This window comes from Nesoenas mayeri (assembly GCF_963082525.1).
Source record: "Nesoenas mayeri genome assembly, chromosome: 2".
Lineage (NCBI taxonomy): Eukaryota > Metazoa > Chordata > Aves > Columbiformes > Columbidae > Nesoenas > Nesoenas mayeri.
Genome location: NC_137543.1, coordinates 116,218,744 through 116,226,903, shown reverse-complemented (window position 1 = coordinate 116,226,903; position 8,160 = coordinate 116,218,744).

Below are 8,160 nucleotides of genomic sequence, written 5' to 3'. Positions count from 1 at the left end.
AGGGGGAAGGGTAACCAAACCAAAGAGCCAGGAATCCATATTTTAAATAAATCAATAAGGGGAGGGAGTTGTTAGAATTAGATGAGACAGGTAAACCGAGGCAGGCGTCAGGTACTCTGTAAACCCCGCAGTACCCAACCAAGGGGGAACAGGGGAGGGAATTTGGGTGGGATATAAGCGGGGGCTTTTTGCCCTATTCCGTGTGCCTGCCTTTAGGGAGAACACCCGGTTTTGCAAAATCGTTAATAAAATATGCTTTGCTGAGAGAGCCTGCCTGCGCCTATTATATTTGCAAGGTAATTGTTTCCATCACAGGTACACTGGGGGAGCCAGTTAGCACCCCACAAACTGCCCGTGTCTTCCTCTTTGTGCACAGGTTCCTGTGCTCACCCTTCCTTTCAGGTGGGCAATGTCAGCGGCTGCGTTCTCGACACACCAGACACCACCACAGCCGTTCGGTCCCTGCCGCCTGGCTGACAGCTGGCCACTATCTGTCGGGAGGACATAAGCGCCTGGGACTGCAATGGCAAAGGTTTGCCTTCGAAAAGGTGTGCTTGTGTTACAAAGTTTGCCATCCTCGGGAGGTGATTAATGGCTTTGCAGATGTACAGTAACCTAGTTTCATTGGCAAAACTGCCAGAACCTGTATTTCTCCTATTTCTCCCCTCCCCCCCTTTTTTTGGCTTTTATGCTAAGCTTCAGTCCACTTAAATCAAAGGGATATTTGATATTTTTTTCCTATGATCCAAGGCCTGGATCAGCACTGCAGTAGTTTTCTGAATGTCAGCCTGCATTGGCCTAAGAAAGTTTCTGTTCCTGGCGCTTCGCAAGGAAGGTTTTTCCCTTGGGGAAAGCAAAGCCATTTGCCATGGTACAAACCCTCTGCTTGCCCTTTGCTGCCATCGCTGATGAAGCCTTTCACTGCAGTGTGGGCTGTGAAGAAAGGTTGTCTAACTCTTTGCCAAGTAGCTGCAAAAGGCACTACTGGGACAGTAACAGGGGGATGGGGAGATGATAATAACAGAGCTTGAGGCACCTGCTTCAGTCACAGAGATATACCACGATTTGGACAATGTCTGTTGATTAAGGATGCAGAGCTAGACACTGAGACACCTTCTGGGCAGGTTGAGCAAGCTCAGGACACCCATCCCCAGGGACATGTCCCTAGGATGTCTCCAGCACCTCGCTAATGTGGGGAAGTTTTCGGCTCTGATGCATTTTTGCAAACTCAACATCTCTGTGCAAAATTTTGTTGTATCTTTTGCTCTCTCATCATCCCATGAAACTATTTTCCCCAGTAGCAAAGCAGACCTGTCATCCCTTTTTTTCATCCCAGCCACTGGTTTTTGTTACGTTGGTTGGGCCAGTACTGCTGTCTGTAGGGCATTGTTGATAAGCTAGATCAGCAAACTGATTTGAGTTGAAAAATAAACTCAAAGGTTAGAACCTGAGATCCGCTCCACTTGCATCATCCTACAACAGTTGTGCTGGGACAACTGAAGAGGACAGAGGCTGTGGACATGCGTGGCCATGGATGAGAGAACAGTGGGTCTTCAGGCACAAACCCAACTCCAAGGCAAGTGCTCTGCTCACTGTGGCAGCTCTGGTGCTTACTTTGACTCCTCATGCGTTTAAAACAGTTTTGTACTTGTCGTTCTCACTGCAGGGTTAGCCTGGGCCTATGGGCTCATTGGGCATCTGTGGAATTCACCGTACAGTTTACAAACAAATGAGATTTGGTATCTGGGAAACAACAAAGCTCCTTTATAAACCAAGAAAAAGTGACTTTTTTGCCCTTAAAATGAAACCACAGTGAACAGTTCTTAAGTGCAAACCTTGACAGCTGCAGAGGGAATGGAACCAAATCCTAATTGCACAGCTTGGCACGCACTGGGCAGCAATTAAAGCTGGTGGCCAGCACGCTTGTTGTTCCCTTGGCCACAATGGCCACGTGCATTGTCGTGGGGTCTCTGTGGGGCTGTGTCAATGCAAAGAGCTCTCTCTCTGCTGTCCTCCTCCGTCAGAGCTGCAGGTCTCTGTGTCACCTCCATCATTTATGTCTGAAACAAACACAGTCTGTGCCAGTGCCTTGCACCAAACTTTGGCCACTGTGGGCAGAGATAGGTGGCATCCTGCTGAAGATGTGCTTCTGCTCCTTGACAGCTGTGTGAGGTCCTTTGTCTTGACTGAGTCCTTCCCACTGCTCTTGAGCAGCCACTCGTAGTGACAGACCTGTGGAAGTCCTGGTTGTGAGGGCATCCAGCCACATCAGACTGCAGAAAGGTAGGCCAAGCAGACATGGCACAGCAGCAAACAAAAAACCAGAAGCAGTTAAAATAAGTTTAAAACCTAAGTGGAAGCAAGAGATGGTGTTGCTTAGGCCATTAAATTGCAGGTTATGGCTAATTTTCCTAGAACCAAGGCTGGAGTTAATCTCATTCACTAATATCTATTGGACTTTAGGGTTTAAGTAATGGATTTGGAATGAGACTCCTGCCTCTCTGTGACTAATCTATAACCTGGCAATTATTGTGCAGGAAAAGAAGAACATAATCTCTAATTATCTCGATCATGAGTTCAAGCTATTTAAGTGTCATAGTTGCAAGCCCTGGTTATTAATAGCAATCAGAGATCCCCTGGCTTGCCTTCTACTGTATTTCAGTTCATCTGTCAAGCTGTATGTGAATCATTAGACGTTATTTATGACTGGATAAAATGCAGGGATTAAAAACAGGGACTCACTGGCATGCAGCTTAAAAATATGACATACTGAAGCCATAAAGTAGACTTTTGTAAAAACTGTCACCCTAGTGAAGAGCTGCACCTTCACTGGGTACCCACAGGTATATTATACTTTTTTGGCTGCCCTTTAGGAACAGCGAGTAACCCAGACCAGTGAGAGAAACTTTGTTCTTCCAGAGAACTACTGTGTTGGTAACATGGGACTGGAATACCACGAGAAGGCTTCACATCAGGAAAGAAACAAGTCATCCACATGATGGGGGCTAAAGCTCTGCTTTAATGAAGGACTCTGTGTGACATCTGTCTTTGCATGTGTGCACACACAGAGCTGCTGCTACCTTCAGCTGCCTTCAGTCCTCTCTGTAATACCCTGTTTCCCTGAAAATAAGACATACCCTGAAAATAAGCCCTAGCATGATTTTTAAGGATTTTTGAGGATGCTCGAAATATAAGCCCTACTCACAGTTCATTAAAAAAGTCAATTTAAAAGTACAGGCAGCTATACATGTAAAAACGTAAGCATCTTTTGAAGCAAAAGTTAATATAAGACCCTGCCTTACTTTCGGGGAAACAAGGTAACTAGAACAAACAACATGGTTTTTCATTTGCTGTAGATATTGTTCTAATATATACTACTATTATTTTATGTGCATCACTCTGATACTGCAAGTTTTATTCCTTAGGAGCCTTTACAAAGGCAAAAGGTCTGTTAATTTAATTGAGGATTACTCCTTTAGGCAAATCCCCTAGACCTGGTCTTGTCGTCTGCCCTACCAGAACATGGCAGGGTCTTGTGCTGAACCGTCCTCCACAACAGCATGCAAAACCAGGCAATTATTGCTTGAAGCACGGAGTGTTCAAAGAGCAGCTTAAGATGCCCGAGAAGCTGATTGTGCATGAACTGTGCAAATGGCATGTAGCAGCACTGATTTCCATCCTGTATTCCAGCAGTGCAACTACTCTACACAAATTCTGCCCCACTTCTGTGCCAGAGACGTAGCTGTGTTGGTCTGATGTTGGTATCCTGAAAATAACATCAAAGTGCTGGATGCCTGAGAGACAGGAAAAAATATTTCCATCCTTGATTTTATTTTTTTTACTTGAACTGTAATCTTGCCTGCTCTCGCTGCAGCAATATCCAACTCTGCTAGCAATATCCAGCTGTTTTTGGAAGCTGTGCATCCCAAACCGCTGTGCAGAAGGCTGTCTGGTGGCTTTCTAGCAAGGAGGAAGAAGAGGAAAGATTGAGAAGAATCTTCTTTCTGTCTGCGCTGCCAGCAGAATAGTTTCGAAGGTGGCTGTAACCGTGCCAAGCCTGGCTTGTCTTTTTTGTTCCATCTGAGCTCTAACTGTGGTGCAGATCCTCCACACCATGTTGAGGAAGGGCTTGCAGAGATGGGCTTATGTCTTGAGCTGTAGCCCACACATGAGCTGGCCCAGCTGCTAACAAGTTGTTCCAGTAAGCGTGTGCTAACTGGGAGAACAGGGCAAACCAGGGACTATACTGGTAGTAAACACCTGAATATCCATTCTAACTTGCCAGAATCTGGGTTATATGCAGTTTAGTTCAGCTTCAGTACATGGTCAGATTTCAAGATACACATGCTTCTTTTGAAACCTGGGTGTTCATTCCTTGCTCAATGATTGAAAGCAAGAAGATAATTTCTGTGATAAACCACTAGATGGTCCTCTTTCTCAAAGAAAAAAGTACCTCTGAAATCAAGGCAGTCCTGGCTTTACTCTGAACCTGAATGTTACTAGAGAACAGCTTGAATGTAAAGCTACTCATAATTGACAGTCTTGGCTAGCTGCTGAATTTACGTGGTTTTCTGAATAGATTTGAATAAAAATTTTCATCAATCCCCCAAATTCAGTTAATACAACTGGGCCTCTTATGAATCAGGAAATACTTCCTAGTTAGTTAAGAATTTCCAGCTCCAAGACAGCAGTGTCAGTATTATCCCTCCCACTGGTTCCAATCTAAGCAAAATCAAACCAACAATGTTTTATTTCATTTCACACACAGAAGTCACGCGCTACCCCAGCTCAAGAGTCTGGGCAGACTCATGGGTCAGGCAGTGGTTGATAGAATTTTCAAACTGTTCACATGCAGGTATGTGGAACAATGAGTGTGGTGAGCTGGGGAAAAAAAAAAAGTTTCTATTTCTCCAACCAGCTATGTCAAATGTCTTTGCTTTGATGGTTTTCACCTTCTGTTTGTGGAAGGCTCCTACCAGTGAAAGACGTACAGAAAAAAGTAGTTTTGGTTTAGTTCTTTGAGCAGACTAGATGTTAGAGCTTTGCATCAGAGCTGTAGTTCACTTTGACCTCTGGTGCTGTCTTCCCAAAGAATCTTCCTCCAGGGCAAGCTCCCTGGACCCTGTCCTCTTAGGTTGCTCCAACCTCCAGGCGATACCTTCCTATTGCCACCATTCATCCTCCTCAGCATTTTCTGCCCAGGAACCTGACCGCTCCTCAACCTTGGGAAGTTGCTTTCCTTCCCACAGCCCTTCAAACCTGTGTATCTGCTGCCTTCCTAAGCAGCTGCATCCTACAGTGTCTCCCTCATCAGCCATCCCATGGAGAAACTGAGACACTGCAGCTAACGGTGAGCTCAGACTCGCTCCTGGTTCCCATCAGCTGTGCAGGAATTCCACATGCAGAGTCTTGGGTTGTGTGTGGGGCAGGGAAGTGATGGAGGCCTGAGTCCTTCCCAGGGATCATCTACAAAGAAGAGAGCATGTGCCCAGACTGTCAAACAGAAAAAGGATGGAGGTTTTAACATGCAGACTTCTGCCCATTCACTATAGACCAAGCTGTCCTCTAGGTGATCTTCCAGGAATGCCAAGAGTATCCTGGGGTACATGAGGAAAAGTGTGACCAGCAGGTCGAGGGAGGTTGCCCTCCTCCTCTGCTCTGCCCTGGTAAGGCTACATCTGGAGTACTGGGTCCAGTTCTGGGCTCCCCAGTTTAAGAAGGACAAGGAATTGCTGGAGGGAGTCCAGCAGTGGGCTAGGAAGATGATCAGGGATCTGGAGCATCTTTGTTATGAGGAGACACTGAGAGAGCTGACTTTGTTCAACCTGAAGAAGAGAAGGTTGAGAAGGGATCTTATTGATGTTTATAAATATCTCAAGGGTGGGTGTCAAGAGGATGGGACCAGACTCCTTTCAGTGGTGCCCAACAGTAGGATGAGGGGCAATGGGCACAGACTGAAGCACAGGAGGTTCCATCTGAATATGAGGAGAGACTTCTTTACTTTGAGGGTGACGGAGCACTGGAACAGGCTGCACAGAGAGGCTGTGGAGTTTCCTTCTCTGGAGACATTCAAAACCCTCTTGGACACATTCCTGTGCGATCTGCTCTGGGTGAACCTGCTTTAGCAGGTGGTTGGAGTAGATGTTCTCCAGAGGTCCCTTCCATCCCCAACCATTCTGTGATTCTTTGATTCCCAGTTCACTCTTTCATGACCCTCTTTCCCCCGAGAACTCTTTCCCAGTTCCTCCCAAGTGGGAAAGGCTGATGCATTTCTGTGCTGAGTGAGCTGCTTTGCTTTCCTCAGCCAAAGCATTGGCCTTGCTATGAATGGGATAGCAAAACAAAATAAAATCACAACTGCCTGAAAAGACCCTTAGAAGTCAGAGTGGTTTACGTGAAGCTTAAGAGTACCATACATAGCACTGTGGTAGTTCAGCTGTGGTCTGGTGGAAAGAAATGGTAACTTGCAGCTATTGAGGATGGAATAAGAGTAGTTTGGTAAGAGAAATGCCTGATGAGGCTCATTTCAAGAGACTGTCACATAGTTAATTAGTCTTCATTGCTTACAACGTTTTACAGTAGCTTTTCATGAAGGCAGAATGACTGAAAGCAAAAATGAAAAAATAAGTACTTGAAACTGGCAAGGGGTTTGTCCAGAAAAGAGGCACGGATGTGATCCTTCCTGTAGGAGGGAGACAGCTGTGAAGTCCTCGGCACATGATTCTGTGGATGCTGAGAATTTACCTGGGTCCAAGAAGCAACTGTGAAAGAAAAGTAGCCCATGAAGGGCTACCTGCCACAAAGAAACAGTTGGCTTGGGAAACCTCCCAACCATAAATCTCAGGGGCCTGGGAGAATCATCTAGTGGGTAATGTCAAAATATGCTGCCCTGTTTTTAGGCTCTCCCCTGGCTGTTTTCTGCTGGCCACCTTCAAAACAAGACACTGCAATAGATGGACCGCTGGCCTGAATGAAGGCAGCTGGTCATACTAGAGCATTTTAAATGCTAGCTTTCCTAATAATGATCCTTCTTTGTGTGGCATATTATTTTGCAGATGGTGTTTACCAATAGGCAAACCTGTTAACATGAAGATATCACACAGTTTTATTTTACGTGGTAACTTCCATGTAGTTGTCTGTCACTGAAAATTATCTGTGCTATTGAAAGGCTCATGCTGCAGTGCCAGGAAGACTAGAAAGAGTAGATGGGTTGAAAATGGCTTTTACTTCTGTTTTGAGATGATAGGATCACTTAGCAAAACAAGACAGGATCCTACATATCCTGGAGAGAAAAAGCCCTCACTCCAGTGATTGCCCACTAGAGATCAAGAAAGAATACCCACATTTTCTGGTTAAAATCAATGTGGAGAGCCCTAAGAGAAAGATCTACAATGCAAAACCATGAAGGGTTTTACTTACCAAGAAGATACCCTCTCCACGCATGCACACAAAATTAGCACAGCAGCAGCGCAGCCACCGCCTTGTTCTTGGATGCAGATTGATTTTTAGGTAGGGAGCGTTTGGAAGGTTCAAAGGGAACACGCTGTAAAGAGGTCGCTGAAGAAAGCGTGTATATACAGTATTGATTGTGTTGGCTGTAGAAAGACCTTTTGTGCTATCATGGACTTGAAGTGCTCTTCATATTGTGCAATTGTAATCCTGAGTAGCCTGAGTAAACTCTTGAAAACTTGGATGAGGAAGACACTTCTTTTAGGTGTTACTAGGTGGAAATTAGAGAATGGAAGAGTATTTCTCAGGCTTCTTTACCATTTGTGGTCATACACATGCCCTTAGAGCAAACTATTACACATAAATGAGAAGTTTATTTTAATCCTCGTAATTAGTGATCATGCTCCCCGCCAGTAGTGGTGATGGGGTTGTCTACTCGATGCCTGGATACTGAGAAGGGCAGGGCCAGGCAAAATCTGAATTGTGCTTCTTTGTACAAGTACCCCACAAATTGCCCGAAGGAAAAAACAAAAAAAATTCTTTTGGGAGGTGGTTGCAGTGAAATAGTGTCATTTGTACTTTGAAGTTTTCTCAACTGGAAGCAACTTTATAGAAAAACCAAACAATAGATTTGCTATTGAACTTCCACCTCATCCAAATGGGATTGCAGCCTTTCCCATCCAGTCTCAGTTTATGGACTGGGTCATGCCT